Consider the following 19,656-nt stretch of genomic DNA (forward strand, 5'->3'; position numbering starts at 1 on the left):
AGTGCCGACCCTTGATGCAACCCCATCATAACCAAAAAATGATCTGATTCCCCACCCACCATCCTTACTTGGGTCTTTGCTCCATCATACATGTCCTTAATCACCCTAACGTAGGCAACCGGTACACCTCTAGCCTCCAAACATCTCTACAAAACCTCCCTCGAAACTTTATCGTAGGCCTTTTCTAAGTTGATGAACACCATATGCAAGTCCCTCTTCCTCTCCCTATACTGCTCCATCAATCTCCTAACAAGGTTGATGGCTTCTCTAGTTGAATTCCCCGGCATAAACCCGAATTGGTTCTCGAAAATAGACACACTCCTCCTTACCCTTAGCTCTATAACTCTTTCCCAGACTTTCATAGTATGGCTAAGCAGCTTGATACCTCAATAGTTATTGCAATTTCGGATATCACCCTTGTTCTTGTATACAGGAACCATCGTACTCCACCTCCACTCTTCTGGCATCTTTTTCGTTCTAAAAATGATATTAAATAACATAGTGAGCCACTACAAACCTGCCTTGCCCGCACTCTTCCAAAACTCCACCGGGATTTCATCCGGCCCGGTCGCTTTGCCCCTGCTCATCTTACGCATAGCCCCCTCCACTTTATCAAATCTAAACCGCATAATACCCAAAGTCACAATGACTCCCAGAGAGTTCCAAATCACCCAATACAATGTTCTTGTCCACCTCCTCGTTCAAGAGACTATACAAGTAGGTCTGCCATCTCCGACGGATAAGCCCCTCATCCAGCAAAACTCTATGTTCTTCGTCCTTGATGCACTTTACTTGGTCTAAGTCACGATCATTCCTTTCTCGTACCTTGGCTAACCTGAACAACCTCTTAACCCCACCTCAGCCCTCGAGTTCCTCATACAAATGACTAAAAGCTGCAGTCATGGCCACCGTAACTACTAGCTTTGCCTCTTTCATAGCCAACTTATATTGCTCCCTATTCGCCCTCCTCTCCTCCTCATCTAAACTTTCCTCTAGCTTCAGATACACCGCTTTCTTAGTTTCTACTATTCCTTACACCTCTATATTCCACCACCAGTCTCCCTTGTGACCACCAGAGTAACCCTTTGAGACCCCTAATACCTCTCTCGTGGCTTCTCTAATGCACTGCGCAGTCGTGGTCCACATAGAGCTTGCATCCCCACTACTCCTCCAAGCCCCCTTAGTAGACAGCTTGACCCCTAACTCCAGTGCTTTATCTTCAGTCAAGGCTCTCCACTTGATCCTATGTTGGCTATACATCGCCCTCTTTCTCCTCTTCCTCATGATCTCAAGGTCCATGACCAGGAGCCTATGAGGGTTCGATAGGTTCTCACTCGGGATGACCTTGCAATCCGTGCAAAGACTTCTATCATACTTCCTACAGAGTAAATAATCAATATGAGTCTCGGCCACCCGAACTCCGGAAGGTGACCAAGTGCTCCCTCTTCTTCGGGAAACTTGAGTTTGTTATCACCGAATCAAATCCTCAAGCAAAGTCCAGCAGAGACGTTCCTCCTCCGTTTCTATCTACAAAACCAAAGGCACCATGCACATCATAATACACCCAGACGTCGCTCTAATGTGGCCGTTGAAATCTCCTCCTATGAAAAGCTTCTCGGTATATGGGATACCATGCACCATCTCATCCAAATCCTCCCAAAAACTCCTCTTAACTTCCTCATCCAAGCCTACTTGGGGTGCGTACGCACTGATTATGTTCAAAGTAAAACCTCCAACAACTAGCTTACCTCAGTAGTGACTCTTGTTGATATTTCTCTCTTGTTGCACTTGTCTTTGGTCATTTTGTTTTCTTAGCATATCATTCCTTGTTCTCTCTTTGTTGCATTATTTGTTGTAGTTCCGTGTAGCTAACCTTGATATGTTATTTGTTGTTTCAATTTCATTGCATTCATTACTACATTGCCTTACACTTGCACAGTTTTTCTTATTTATTATAGTAGGGTCTCGACCTGACCTCGTCACTACTCTACCGAGGTTAGGCTTGACACTTACTGGGTACCATTGTGGCGTACTCATGCTACGCTTCTACACATTATTTTGTTAATATCGAGGTACCTCCTACCAGTCCAAGTATTAGTGAGTCGAGTTTGTATGTGGAGACTTCAAGGTACACCTGCCAGCGTCCGCAGGCCTCGAAGTAACCCTCTATCTACTTCTATATTTCTTCCTTTTATTAGATACAGTTGTATAGGGATGACTATGATACCGTTGTAGAGCTTGTGACTCGATATCACTAGGTTTTCGAAAAATTTAATATGTTGAGCAGCGAAGTTTATTCTATATAGATGTTGGGTATTTGAGAGTTTATTTGTTATTTCAGTTATATCCCACATGTTTGTTAGGCTTACCTAATCTTAGAGACTAGGTGCTATCACGACATCCTACGGAGGGAAATTGGGGTCGTGACACACAATCGTTCCAATACCAAGATAACAACGAATAACCAAATACATTCAAAATACAAATGAATGAATGAAGGAAGAACAATAACCGTTCAAGTCAACAAGTCTTTCCAACATAGAATGTACAATAAGAATCACATCGAGGTACCAAACCTCATATTCACATTTCTCACTTCACAATCATAATATTTCCTTATATCGCCGCGTGAGCCTTACATTTAGATATTTTTAAAAATATTTTCCAGAAATAGCTACACGCGCTTTAGCCACCTTATATCGCCGCGTGGATTCAAGTAATTCCCTTACTAGCAACACGCACATAAATCCCACCTTATGTCGTCGCATGCACATCAACCCATATCCTTATACCGCCGCATGTATATCAACCCATATCCTTGTACCGCCGCATGCACATCAATATCACAACACAATAACATCTCGCACCACACGTGCCCATATACCACAACTTTCCAAAATCAACAATATCATTGTTACCATAGCATATAGCCCATGGCTCAACCACAATGAATGAGAAATACTCAACAACTAAAGATATCTTAATAATCAACAACTTCAATTTCAATTTGCTAATAGCTTTCACGACTTCAACTTCAATAACTCAAAATGAAGGTATTCCAACAAAATGATAATTTTCAATTCAAATGTATAACATAAACCTAACAATGAAAGAGATAGTATGAAATAGTATCTACGTCTAAATGCATGAGAATAACTCAACACAAAGAGACTTCATGTAATAACAACTCCAAATAAGAATAACTCAACAATAAATGATGTAACATGACAATAAGAGTGGTAACATCTTCAATTAAGGCATATAAGAGCAAATTTGATAATAAGAGATAGAACAAGTACTAACAACGTCAAACAAGGCATGTAAGAGTAAACAAAACAATGGAAGATATAATACAATATCACAATATCAATTAAATGCATGAAAGAAGCCTAAGAGTCTAAACCGGTCAAAATACCACATATGAACCCGTGTACATACTCGTCACCTCGTGTACACGTCTCCCACATAATTCAATTAATACAAACAACCTAAATCCTAAGGGGTAGTTCCCCCACAAAAAGTGAGGCAAAATACTTACCTCAAAGAAACTAAATCAATACTTCAAGAAGCCCTTCCCATGTGAAACAACCTCTGTACGACTCGAATCTAGCCAAAATAACTTAATATAAAAAATAAAAGCCAAAAGAAACAATTTTGGATAATAAATCTTCGATCTTTAATGAAAACCAAAAAGTCAGCCACAAAAGTCAACCCCGGGCTTGCACCTCGTAACCCGACAAAACTTACAAATTCCGAATAATCATTCTGATACGAGTCCAACCATGCCAAAATCATTCAATTCCGGCCGCAAATCGGCCTGTCACGACCCAAAACCCACTATAAGCCGTGATGGTGCCCAACGTCGCCGTTAGGCAGGCCAACAATGAATCCACTAAATAATTCTTCACTTTATTACTTTTGAAATTATAAGATTTATTCAATAAAGAATTTAATGCATTTAAAATCATGGCTACATACAATATTAGTAAGATATAAAATAAAAAGGTGACAATATTAATGCAAAACCTTTAACATCTACTAGAATATCCCAAAATCCGGTGTCACAAGTGCATGAGCATTTATTAGAAGGTACAATAATAATACAACATCTATCTGGAATGTAAAATAGAAAGGATAACATAAATGAACTTGATAGAGACTCCGGGTGCTAAGGATCGTATCATGGGTCCCCTCAATAGTTGCGCCCTTGCGACTAAATGACCATTAGAGATATACATGCACAATAAGTATAGAAGTGTAGCATGAGTATGTAAATCAATACGTACCCAGTAAGTATTTAGCCTAACCCCAGAGAAGTAGTGATGAGTGGTCGACATCGACACTTACTAGTGGTCCATAAATCAATATAATAATTATAAACAAATATGAAACATAACAGTAATAATGAGGTAAGAATTGTAACTAACATAATCCTCCAACCTGATGACCACATAAATTTCACAAATCTCATGTACTATCTCAACAAATAGAAGAATCAAAGGATACCTCAAATGGGTAAGGGATATCAAGCGTTATCTCAACAAACAAGGCCTCTCATGTAACTGCCAGATCCCAATCGAAGAGGAATCTAATGACTATTCGGAGGTCGTACGGCCCAATCCTGAATAGTGTGTACACTACTGAGGGTCGACCGACACGAACCATAGATGCATCTCAATATATTGGCGGGGTGTTTGGCCTGATAAACAGGAAAGGAAGAAACTTATCGAATTTCAGGTCATGTGTTTGCAACACAAGAATAGGAACATAAAATAAGCATAATTGTTACCAGCAATCGGATATCCCGCCAAACAACTCAATATATCACGATTCGACCCAGTATGACCTCTAATCAAATTACATTCATAGGTTTGGGTAATTAAACTAACAAGTTGAGTTCATGTAATACAAATATTGCATGATATAGTTCTAAGTCTACCCGGACATAAGCATGATTTTAGCTATGTACGGACTCTCGTCACCTCGTGCGTACGTAGCCCCCACAATTAAGTAGCACATAACAAATACATCACCTATGGGGTAATTTTCCCCTCACATGGTTAGACAAGAGACTTACCTCATACTGAAATCTGATAACCGGCTCCAACGACTCTCGAACTCCTCAAACAGATGCCAAATGATCCGAAACTAGTCAAACAACGTGCAAACCAATCAAAATATACTCCAATACTCGTAATTTAACAATTTATAACAATTCCCAACTCCGTTCAAAAAGTCAAAATAGTCAACCCCCGGGCCCACGTGCCCAGATTTTGAAAATTATTAAAGATAAATGTTACCCTTAACTTATATAGTATATATCCATAAAATTATCTAATTTCATCCATGAATTGACCCTCAAATCAAGGATTTACATTTCTCAACTTTGGGGCTCAAAACCCCAATTTCTACAATCCAAACTCGGATAAAAATAAATACCAACAGAAATAATCATGGAAAAACATCAAAATAAAACTCATATATTTAAAATAATGCCCAGGTGATTTTAGTTCATCGCCTTCGCGGGACACCTTTGTGTTCGCGAAGAGCAAATTTTCGCATTGACCAGTCAACCCAAATTTCCTTCTTCGCATTCGCGGGACAACCATCGCGTTCGGGAAGAACAAAAGTTCGCACCAGAAACCATCAATCTTTTTCGACACAGAAATGGGCATAACTCTTTCATACGATGTAAGAGTGCGACAATTCTTGTTGCTATGGCTCCGTAATTATGATACAAATCAAATGGATCAATACAATCACAAATCAAAGATCATTTTATCAATATGGCCCCCTTTATGCCAAAATAAACGACACTGAAACATCTAAAAGAGCAAGACACAATCCAAACTCATCCGAAACTCACCGGAATTTAACCAAAACTCGCGAACAAATCCAAAATCATCATAAAAATCTGTTGAAACTTATAAATAACGAATCCGAGCTTGTTAAGTCCACTATTTGACCGATGTCAACTCATCTTCTTAAACACTACTAGTATGCAACTTAAGTGTCTGAATCACTCTTTAACATTCCGGATTATGATCAAACTTCCCACACAAGTTCCAATTAATAAAGTGAACCTATCCAAGGTCCCGAAACACCACCCGGAGTCCGATAACACCAAAGTACACTCTAAGTCAAACGTAGAAAATTTCAAACCTTCAAAATGTAAATTTTCGATAATAAGCATTGAATCGCTCCCGGACCATCCGATACTAAACCCGAATATACGCCCAAGTCCAAAATCACCTTATAAATCTATAGGAACCTTCAAATCCCGATTCCGAAGTCGTTTACTCTTCCAACTTTAAGCTTCCGAATTCAGAATTATTCTTCCAAATCAACTCCGAACTTCTCGAAAATCAAATCCGACTACATGTGCAAGTCATAATACTTGAAGTGAAGTTACACAAGGTCTCAAACAGCTTAACGACATGCTAGAGCTCAAAATGACTGGTCGGGTCGTTACATTCTCGCCCACTTAAACATATGTTCGTTCTCGAATGTGCCAACAAGCTACAACTCGAATATGACGAATAAGGAAAAATGAACTCTGGTAAAGAACTACCCAGCCCACATAACCTTCAAATCAACCAGAAAAACGCTATGAACATAACTCAAAGATGAGAAACATAACACACAAATTAAGTATAAAGATTTGTACTCAACATCTTACTGTTGCGGCATGCAACCTAATCTACACATCATACTCGTGGCGGTGTGCCACCCGATCCACAGATAACAATCAATAAGGAAATACTGAGCCAAAATGCTCATACCCACGAAATGCCCGAATATCGACCACAAGCACGCGGAGTGCATAACACACGACCCTGGGGAGACTAGTAGCGCCATGTGCTAAGAAATGCCAAGCACGACTAAGGTGTAATAAACGAACTGCATCTCGAGAGCCATCTCGCTCGCATAACACCACAAGCTACACAGGATCACAACACATATGTGAATAATCAAGTTGTCTCACACCCCATATAGCATAAAAGAGTAGCACCTGAAATAGACAAATGCAGGAATATCATCCACCACGACCGAAGACCCATCCATAAACAATGCTATGCCAAATAAGTATATCTGATCTAATATAAAATATACATTCACATTAGGCCTACCAATAGACCTTAAGTCGATTCCTATCATCCCAAAATGGGCCTATAACCTTCCAAAGATCCACAATGACCCTATTCATGACACATACGATCTACCGTCCAATCCGGAACAAACTCCCACTGTCTGCAACCAAAGAAATAGAGTGTCTCTCAGGCGTAAACTCTAACATCATCAACAGTACCAGAACCTCCATACCTAATTTCATTCTCTATCACTTAAATGACTGACACGTCGTACTTATACGATCATTCTGCGGGAGATACTCCCACGACCTTCCGCACCATGTAGCAAAATCTGCACACTTATGGCTACCAACCATGCTAATTCTGTAATGCAAATGAAGAATCCGCAATTCAATACACAATGCCTCTTCTACAGAAATCCATTCCCAAGCGACTCTAAATTAGCGTCAGCATACTCTGAACATCTGAAATCTTCTCCCGCTCCTCCGAGCTTATGACATTCTGATCAAATGGAACCGCAACCTTGATCCTTCAACTACAATTCCATACCGCTGACCACACCTAATATGCTATTACAGGAGAGTGCAAGAAACCCATCATAATTACTGAACCACTAGTGGAATAGCAACTCCATCGGTTAGAACCCTTTACTTAACTCATTCCAGAAGAAAAATTGCAATACGCAACCAAATTCATATAACCGCAAAAGACTCAACCCTCAAGTCGTGGCCTAAACTGCCACAATTCTTTTGGGACCCGTTTACACATAACAAAATAATCGGAATTAAATACCTCCAAATAAATGAAATTACAGAGGCTATCTAGCCCGCAAGTATAGCCAAGAAACACCGCTATAGCCTTATCTCACCAAAGATACCGATCATTTCCTTTACCATGTCGATACAAAACCACTGCTAAACTGACCCAACTCCTCAGTTTTCTATTGACTTACCTTCAGAATTAATACCCCTCCTTTCCAATACACAACAAACCTCAATAAACACTACCTCGAGTGACCCCAATCTACAAGACCACATCGCCTCAATACCCATAAGCTACTTTATACTCTCCTCATGCACTCAATAGTATCTCTAACTGGCACACCTGCCCCGAGGAGAATTTCTGTGAATCCAAAGATGTTTCTTCTACCTCTCTAACACTACTCTACAGACCCGGTGATAACATAGAAATATTCCAAGTACCCTTCACACTCTACTGTAAAACCTAATCCTCAGCCACACATAACGAACCTGAAAATCCTTAAGCATCATACCTTAAATCTCGAATCCACTAGAACTATTATTGAAAGTCACCCACTCTTAGCTAGTGCCGAATATATAAAACCAAATAACTAGTGCTCCTTTAGCATATGAATACTACAAAGAAGCAACCGAATGAATCCTTTCCCTTGTACATTACATCCACAAGAAGTATATGATCTGAGTCATTCCACAACCTTCACATATCAATAAGGTGAAATATGGCACACATCCATCAAATTCCTTGCTCGAATTACCCCTGATGTTTTCTTCTCTTTGACATAACTAATCCACCAACGTACTTATAACTAGAAACTGCAAAGACACATAACCATGTGACCTACTCATAGATGGTAGGCTCCCCCACTTAGATTTAAGCCACAATCACATTAATCAAGAACCCACAATGACTTCTCCTTCTAGCTAGCATGATCTCATACCATTACTCCACCAAATTTCTCACAAGCTCTTGTTGCACTAATCATCACACATCCCGAATTAGCAGTCCTAAATGCACTCTCAACTTCATAATAGTCATGCCATCTTCCTCGGGCAACCCCGTCCCGCATCGCAGTACATGCTTCATGTTGGATAGAAAGTAGAACTCTTCATAGGACTTTCATCGGAAATCATGCAACCCCTAACCTGCTCACATGAGATAGCCCGACCGGTGTAACCTCATATCGACATTCCCCAATGACTTTGCCTTAGTTGCATCTACTATGAAATCAGTTACTCCTCCTGAGTCCACACTCATCCACCAGCTGTAAGAGCACATTCATTCCATTAACATCAACTGAAGATCCATCAATATGTTCATAACTCGAAGTCATATTACACCCCAAGACGGTAATCAAGCATTCACATTTCCTTTGCATTACAAGAAACTCCTTTCGTCACATTCGAACTCCCTGAGCACAGAAGCCACCACCCCAAACGAAATACACAAACTTAGTCATTGGTCCACCATGACCTAAATAACTCTAAGCTTCCACAAAGCAGGCGGATAACCTGCCACGAAATCCATATAGTACGCTACCACTCCCACTCCGGTTAAACCAACTTCCTAAGCAAACTACCCATTCTATACTGCTTGTACTTGACCTGCTTACAATTTGCCCGCTGCGAGACATATCCCGCCATGTCCTTTCTCATCCTTCGCTGCCAAAAATGCTAGAGACACCAATCCGACCCTGAAGTCGCAATACACAGTCATCTCAAATAATTGCTTATTAGGTATCACTTCACAAAACCGTGCCCCCAAGGGCAAAAAATGAAGACTCTCATACTGACAAGCCTTAATGTATGCAAACAAGGATAACAACACCACAACATAAACAAGAAATCCACCAAGTTTGAAAATGCCCAATCTTACAACTCCGTCAACCAATGCCTGAACATACATAGTCAAATTGCTTCTCCTCTGTTGGAATTAAATGCCGAAACTCCCAATCATGAACCAAAAAATCCTACCTCCCGAATCATCCACTGTCGCGACACATAAGTAAGCACCCCACCATTTGTGCTAGTACTGTGCGATAACAACGCATGAATATCATAATACACCGTGTATAGCCTTGAACCCATGGGCAACACCGACACTGGACTGAAATGGCTGAACACCCCTCCATGCGATGACGATAATATTCCACTCGTATACGTAGGAAAAAATATTATGCACCATATCGGTAGCATCTCTACAACCCGCCGATGCCCAACGGATACCGAATGCTCAACATCATGTCAGAATGAGTAGGAAGGCAATGAAGACATAAGCTTCAATGAAATGAAACAGTACGAGAGGAATCAAGAAAGGGAAGTTCTCCTAACTGCCTTGTAGCCTCTCGAAGACAAGTACACACGTTTCTGTACCGATCCGCAAGACTCTACTAGACTTGCTCATGACTCGTGAGACCTAAGTGTACCTGGTGCTCTGGTACCAAGCTATCACGACCCAAAACCCATAATAGGTTGTGATGGCACCCAACGTCGCCATCAGGCAAGCCAACAGTGAACCCTCTAAATAATTATTCATTTTACTTTTAAAAGTTTTATGAAATAAAGAATTTAATGCATTTAAAATCATGTATACATACAATATTAGTAAAATATAAAATAAAAAGGTGACAATATTAATGCAAAATCATTATTATATACTAGAATATCCCAAGACCCGATGTCACAAGTGCATGAGCATCCAGTAGAATCTACAATAATAATACAACATATGTATGGAATGTAAAATAGACATGATAACATAATGAACATGATGGAGATTGCGGGTGTTGTGGATCGTATCATGGGATGCAGCTCACCTTAAAGTCCCCTCGATAATTGGGCCCTTTGTGCTAAAATGACCATCAGAGGTATGCTTGCACAATAAGTGTAGAAGTATAGCATGAGTACATAAATCAACACGTACCCAGTAAGTATCTAGCCTAACCCCAGAGAAGTAGTGATAAGGGATCGACATCGATACTTACTAGTGGTCCAGTAAATCAATATAATAATTTATAAATAGACATGAAACACAACAGTAATAATGAGGTAAGAATTGTAACTAACATAATCCTTCAACCTGATGACCACATAAATTTATCAAATCTCATGTACTATATCAACAAATAGAAGAATCGAAGGCTACATCAAACGTGTAAGGGATATCAAGCGCTATCTCAACAAACAAGGCGTCTCATGCAACTGCCAGATCCCAAAAGAGGAATCTCATGAATATTCGGACTCCTAGTGGGTATTACGCACGAGTTATGCTGAAGTCATATGGCCCGATCTAGAATAGTGTGTACACTACTGACGGTCGACCGACGTGAATCATAGATGCATCTCAGTATACTGCCAGGGCGTTCGCCCCGATACGTAGGAAAGGAAGAAACTTATCAAATTATGGGTCACGTGGTTGCAACACAAGAATAGGAACATAAAATAAGCATAATCATTACCAGCAATCGGATTTCCCGCCAAACAACTCAAGATATCGAGAATCGAACCAGCATGATCTCTAATCAAATTACATTCAAAGGTTTGGGTAATTAAACTAACACGCTGAGTTCAGGTAATCCAAATATTGCATGATATTGTCATAAGTCTACCCGGACATAAGCATGATTTTAGTTACGTATGGACTATCATCACCTCGTGTATACGTAGCCCCCAAAACAAGTAGCATATAACAAATACATCACCTATGGGGTAATTTTCCCCTCACAAGGTTAGACAAGAGACTTGCCTTGCTCCGAAATCCGATAACCGGATCCAACGCCTTTCTAACTTCTCAAACCGATGCCAAACAAACCGAAACTAATCAAACAACGTGCGAACCAATCAAAATATACTCCAATACTCAAAATCAAACAATTTCCAACTCTGCTCGAAATGTCAACATCGTCAACCCAAGGCCCACGTGCCCGGATTCTGAAAATTATTAAAAATAAATATTACCCTTAACTTATATACTATATATCCATAAATTATCTAATATCATCCATGAATTGACTCTCAAATCAAGGATTTACTATTTCTCAACTTTGGGGCTCAAAACCCCATTTTTTACAATCCAAACACGGATAAAAATAATAATCAATGAAAATAATAATGGAAAAAAATCAAAATAAAGGTCAGATGTTTACCCCCTTGTTGATACGAGAACAATGTCGCAAAAATCACCTCACACGGAGCTCTAGAACTCACGATATGCTCAAAATACTAAAATACTCGGTTTTTATAAATTGAATTAAAATCATCTCAAATCAAAATAAGTATCTACCTTGTTTTCATAAATTGAATTAAAATTTTAAAACTACATTACCGTGAGATTTCCATCATGCAATCCTTTTAGAGCATCTGATTTTTACTAAAGAAGAATTAAAATTGAGCACAAATTTAGGGGATCAAACTGAACAGGATAACATGCAGTTTTCTCAATATTGATGCAGTAAAACCATCTAGCATCTCTTTTTGCAATAGATCTCCAGAAAATACACAAAATACAAAAAGAATCACATAAAACGAATATTCGAGTGCAACGTGGTTTGGGGAACGCCAGTAATGTAGCACAGAATGGTCGTGTAGGCTACCATGTCCCACACTACATGTTGATTTGCTCACTGGGCACCATAGGCCTACTAACAGTAGTAACATTAAAGTGCCTTGCAAAGGGCCATATACATAGACCACAACCAGTGACACTCAAGAATCATAGGTCGCACCCGAAGACATAGGGCAATGATATTGGTCGCGCTCAATGATATAGGCCAGCGACATAGACCATGACTAATGACATATGCTAGAAACATAAGAAACCGTGTGACGTGTACCAACGCACCTATCCTCGAGTTGACCACATAAATAACTATGTCGGGCAAACATCAAAAGAAAATATTATACCGAAAACGAGGCCATGTTGTTAGGTTTACCTTTGCCCTACCAAGACTTGGATGAAAATGCAGCTATGCGTCGTGTACCATGAACCAGTGCACCATGTACCCAACTAAGACCTTTGGCATATCTCTATTTTACTCCTATAATATCTACTCAAAGCTTTTGTCAAGGTTTGATCCCTGGTGGATAAACACAAGTTGACATTTTTACCACTATGTAGAAACTTTTTATCTTTCATAATGTTCACTAATGTATCCACCTCTTTTTCTTAAATTGAATTTCAAATATTGAAATTGAAATTAAAAACTGCATTACATGAGATTTCAATCATGCAATCCTTTTAGACCATCTGATTTTTACTAAAGAAGAATGAAAATTGTGCACAAATTTAGGAGAAAAAATTAAACAAGGTAACATGTACGTTTCTCAATATGGAAAAAGAAAAACCATCTTGCATCTCTTTATACCACTAGATCTCCGAGAAATACGCAAAATACAAAAGGAATCATGTAAAATAGATATCCGAGTGCGACGTGGTTTGGGGAATGCCGGTGATGTAGCATGGAATGGTCGTGTAATATACCATGTCCCACACTACATGCTGACTTGCCCACTGGGCACCATAGGCCGACTAACAGCAGTCACCTTGAAGTGCCTTGCTAAGGGCCATAGACATAGACCAACCCCTGTGACATAGTCCAACGTCATAGGTCATGCCGGAAGACATAGGACAACAACATAGGTCGCGTTCAATGATATAGTCCACCAACATAGACCATGACCAATGACATATACTAGCAACAGAAACAACTATGGGTCGCACCCGAAGACATAGGACAATGACATTGGTCTCGCTCGACGATATAGGCCAACGACATGGACCACGACCAATGACATATACTAGCAATATAAGCAACTGTGTGATGCGTACCAATGCACCTATCCTCTAGTTGACCACATACATAAACAATGACGTGCAAACATCAAAAGAACATATTATACTAAAAAAGAGGCCATGTTGTTAGGTTTACATTTGCCCTATCAAGACTTGGAGGAATATGCAGTTGTGCATCATGTACCATGAACCAGTGCGCCATGCACCCAACCAAGACCTTTGGCATATCTCTATTCTACTTCTATAATATCTACTCAATGCTTGTGTTGAGATACGATCCTCGGTGGATGAGGCAGTAAATTAAAGTAGTTAAATGGAGAAAGCTAGACAACAAACATAAGTTGACATTTTTACCAATATGTAAAAACTTTTTATCATTAATAATGTTCACTAAAGTATCTACCTCGTTTTCTTAAATTGAATTTAAAATTTTGAAATTGTAATTAAAAACTGCATTACCACGAGATTTCCATCATGCAATCCTTTTAGATCATTTGATTTTTACTAAAGAAGAATGAAACTTTTGCACAAATTTAGGGGAACAAATTGAACAGGATATCATTCACTTTTCTCAATATTGACATTATAAAACCATCTTGCATCTTTATATCCCACTGGATCTTGTAGAAATAACAACGTGGTTTGGGGAATACTAGTAATGTAACACGGAATAGTCGTGTAGGCTACTATGTCCCACACTACATGCTGACATGCCCACTGGGTAGCATAGGCCGACTAATAACAGTAACCTTGAATTTCCTTGCTAAGGGCCATAAACATAGACCACCCCCAGTGACAAGCGTCATAGTTCATGCCAGAAGACAGGACAAAAACATAGGTCGCACTCAATGATATAAGCCAGTGACAAAGACCACGACCAACCCCCCTCACTCTCTAGAAAAACAAAAAGATATAGCAGAACCTTTAAGTCAATCAGGGAATCAAAAGAATAGAGGACAAATCTCTGTCTACTATCTACTACTATATGCTTTCCATATAGAAATGATTCAACATGTTAATTTGATAAGAACTATCATCAATGAAAAAATTGGTGTAGTACATACTTCATGTACTAATATTTTATCTTATTAAAATAAAATAGTTACGAGTATTATTATTATTATTATTATTATTATTATTATTATTATTATTATTATTATTATTATTATTATTATTATAATATTATATTTGACAGTAAATTAATATATAATCACTATACTAGGCGTACTAAAATCGTATTATAAGGTAAAACCATAAGCATACATAATAAAGTATAATTTTAATTTTGTAGATTATTTAGTCTACCGCATGTCACCTATTATTTAGTTCATAAAAATTTAACAATACTGTATTCATGAACAAGATGCTTAAGTTTATATTATGATGAAATATCACAACAAAACAAAGATGAAAGAACCAATATTCATTCGGCGAAATATACTCATATATATATTTGATATCAAGATCTAAAAGAATTGTTAGACTTGATAATTTTGACAAATAGATCATCGAGAATTAGTTTGGAAAAATAAATTTCATGTTTGAAGCCTCAAGTTGGAGGAGTTGTCCAAGTAAGACTTTTGCGTATTTGACCCCGGATCGAAGTTTTGATGGTTTCGTTACGTACAGATGGTTATTTTGGAATCGGGAGTATACCCGGATTTGCATTTGGATATTTCTAGAAAGTTTCGGCATTAATTGGCGAAAGTTGGAGATTTAAAGATTTGGAATGTTCATAAGTTTGACCGGGAGTTGACTTTGATAATATCGGGTTCGGATTGTGATTCCAGGAATTGGAATAGTTTCGTTATGTCATTTGGGACTTGTGTGAAAAATTTGAGTTTGCATGAGTATAACTCAACACAAAGAGACTTCATGTAATAACAACTCCAAATAAGAATAACTCAACAATAAAGGATGTAACATGACAATAAGAGAGGTAACATCTTCAATTAAGGCATATAAGAGCAAATTTGATAATAAGAGATAGAACATATACTAACAACATCAAACAAGGTATGTAAGAGTAAACTAAACAATGGAAGATATAACACGATATGAAAATTTCAATTAAATGCATGAAAGAAGCCTAAGAGTCTAAACTGGTCAAAATACCACATATGAGCCCGTGTACGTACTCGTTACCTCATGTACACGTCTCCCACATAATTCAATTAATACAAAAACTCAAATCCTAAGGGGTAAGTCCCCAACAAAGAGTTAGGCAAAATACTTCAAGAAGCTAAATCAATACTTTAAGAAGCCCTTCCCGTGTGAAACAACCTCCGGACGGCTCAAATCTAGCAAAAATAACTTAATATCATAAATAAAAGCCATAGAAAATAATTTCGGATAATAAAGCTTCGATCTTTAATGAAAACCAAAAAGTCAATCCCGGACTTGCACCTCAGAACCCAACATAACTCACAAATTCCGAATACCCATTCCAATACGAGTCCAACCATACCAAAATCATTCAATTTCGACCTCAAATCGGCCTGTCACGACCCAAAACCCACTATAGGTTGTGATGGCGCCGAACGTCGCCGTTAGGCAAGCCAACAGTGAACCCTCTAAATAATTATTCATTTTATTACTTTTAAAATTATAAGTTTTACAAAATAAAGAACTTAATACATTAAATCATGGATACATACAATATTAGTAAGATATAAAATAAAAAGATGACAATACTAATGCAAAACCATTAACATCTACTAGAATATCCCAAAAGCCGGTGTCACAAATGCATGAGCATCTATTAGAAGGTAATAATAATATCGCATCTGTCTAGAATGTAAAATAGACATGATAATATAAATGAACATGATGGAGACTTCGTGTTCTGTGGATCGTATCATGGGATGCAACTCACCTTAAAATCCCCGCAATAGTTGTGCCCTTGCGCCCAAATGACCATCAGAGATATACCTGCACTCTAAGTGTAGAAATGTAGCATGAGTATGTAAATCAACACGTACTCAGTAAGTATCTAGCCTAGCCCCGGAGAAATACTGACGAGTGGTCGACATCGACACTTACCTGTGGTCCAATAAATCAATATAATAAGTTATAAGCATATATGAAACACAGCAGTAATAATGAGGTAAGAATTGTAACTAACATAATCCTCCAACCTGATGACCACATCAATTTCTCAAATCTAATGTACTATCTCAATAAATAGAAGAATCAAAGGCTACCTCAAACGGGTAAGGGATATGAAGCGCTATTTCAACAAACAAGGCCTCTCATGTAACTGTCAGATCCCAATCAAAGTGGAATATCATGAATATTCGGACTCCTAGCGGTATTATGCACGAGTTATGCCGAAGTCGTACGGCCCAATCTAGAATAGTGTGTACACTGCTGAGGTTCGATAGGCGCGAACCATAGATGCATCTCAATATATTGCCAAGGCGTTCGGCCCGATCCACAGGAAAGGAAGAAACTTATCGAATTATGGGTCACGTGTTTGCAACACAAGAATAGGAACATAAAATAAGTATAATTGTTACCAGCTATCGGATATCCCGCCAAACAACTCAAGCTATTAGGATTCTACCCAGCATGATCTCTAATCAAATTACATTCACAGGTTTGGGTAATTAAACTAACAAGTTGAGTTCGGGTAATACAAATATTGCATGATATAGTCCAAAGTCTACCCAAACATAAGCATGATTTTAGCTACATACGGACTCTCGTCACCTTATGCGTATGTAGCCCCCACAACAAGTAGCACATAATAAATACATCACCTATGGGGTAATTTTCCTCTTAGAAGGTTAGACACGAGACTTAACTCGCTCTGAAATCCTATAACCGGCTCCAACGCCTCACTAACTCCTCAAATCGATGCCAAATGATCTAAAACTAATCAAACAATGTGCAAACCAATCAAAATATTCTCCAATACTCGTAATTTAACAATTTATAACAATTCCCAACTCCGCTCGAAAACTCAACATAGTCAACCTCCGAGCCTACTTGCCCGGGTTTCGATAATTATTAAAAATAAATATTACCCTTGATTATTTAGTATATATCCATAAAATCATCTAATTTCATCCATGAATTGACCCTCAAATTAAGGATTTAACATTTCTCAACTTTAGGGCTCAAAACCCCAATTTCTACAATCCAAACACGGATAATAATAATAATAAAAACAAACAGAAATAATCATGGAAAAACATAAAAATAAAGGTCAAATATTTACCCCCTTTTTTATACGAGAACAATACCGCAAAAATAACCTCAAACGGGGCTCTAGAACTCAAGATATGTTCAGAATACCAAATTATTCAGTTTAAAACACTCATCTCCTTCGTGTTTGCGAAGAGCAACTTTTCGCGCTGATCAGTTAACCAAAATGTCCTTCATTGCAGTCATAGGACATCCCTCACGTTCGCGAAGAACAAAAGTTCGCACCAGAAACCAGCAATCGTTTATGACACGAAAATAAGGATAACTCTTTCATACGACCTAGAATTCGACGATTCTTGTTGCTATAGCTCTGTAATTATGATTCGGGTCTAATGGTTTAATCCAATCACAAATCAAAGATCATTTGATCAATATGGTCCCCTTTATGTCAAAAGAAACGACGTTGAAATATCAATAAGAACGTGACACAATCGAAACTCATCCAAAACTCATCGGAATTTAACCAAAACTCGTAGACCAGTCCAAAATCATCATACAAACATGTTAAAACTTTAAATTATGAATCCGAACTCGTTAAGTCCGCTATTTGACAGAGGTCAACTCATTTTCTTAAACATAAGTGTCCGAATCACTCTTAAACTAGTATGCAACTTAAGTGTCCGAATCACTCTTAAATATTCCGGATCATCACCAAACTTCACACACAAGTTCCAATCAATAAAGTGAATTTATCCAAGATCCCGGAATACCACCCAGAGTCCGATAACACCAAAGTACACTCTAGGTCAAACATAGCAAATTTCTAACCTTCAAAATGCAAACTTCCGATAATAAGCACCGAATCACTCCCAGACCATCCGATACTCGACCCGAACATACTCCCAAGTCCGAAATAACCCTATGAATCTATAGGAACCTTCAAATCCTGATTCTGAAGTCATTTACTCAAAAGTCAAACCTTGGTCAACTCTTCCAACTTTAAGCTTCCGAATTCAGAATTATTCTTCCAAATCAACTCTGAACTTCTCGAAAATCAAATCCGACTACACGTGCAAGTCATAATACTTGAAGTGAAGCTACTCAAGGTCTCAAACCGCTGAACAACATGCTAGAGCTCAAAACGACCGATCGGGTTGTTACATTGTCCCCCACTTAAACATATGTTCGTCCTCTAACGTGCCAAGAACCGTTCCAGAGTTTCCCAAAATCATTGTTTTAAACCTCATGCACCTACCCGTGTCACCACAGCCCATATGAGCACATTAGCTCAAGCTAGACTGAAGATCCTTCCTGCTACCTTAGCGCATAAGCCTTAGAACCAAATTCCAACATCTAGAATTCTCTACTAGGTCTAATCCTAACATACAAACACTGTATCAACCTCAACACACTGAACCGAAACATGATCATGCACCCATGCTGTAATCACACAATGGACCGCATAATTCGTATGCCCATAATAACATCTTCCAACAACAATAGCTGCAAATTCACGAAGCTGATGCCCGTAGTATACCTCATAACACATATAAACCCTTTTCCAACCCTCGCAATACTACAATGACGAAAGAGATGTGTAGAAACTCATAACCATCTGCGGAATCAATAACTTAGGGAGTCTCCCCGCTTGACAAAAACCATTGCCTCATTCCGAACTGATTTGTGACTTTTCCCTTTAATATACATTCTATAAATCCGATTGCACTCATTTCATGTCCTACAACCTCGTCTCACTCAGTACAAGTTGCTCGGGCAATAAGACACTTCAAACACCGTGTAAAATCTCATATACGCTATTATTGCGCCAACAAGCTACAACTCAAATATGACGAATAAGGAAAAACGA

The sequence above is a fragment of the Nicotiana tabacum genome, chromosome 14 (genome assembly GCF_000715075.1).
Source record: "Nicotiana tabacum cultivar K326 chromosome 14, ASM71507v2, whole genome shotgun sequence".
NCBI classification, from domain to species: domain Eukaryota; kingdom Viridiplantae; phylum Streptophyta; class Magnoliopsida; order Solanales; family Solanaceae; genus Nicotiana; species Nicotiana tabacum.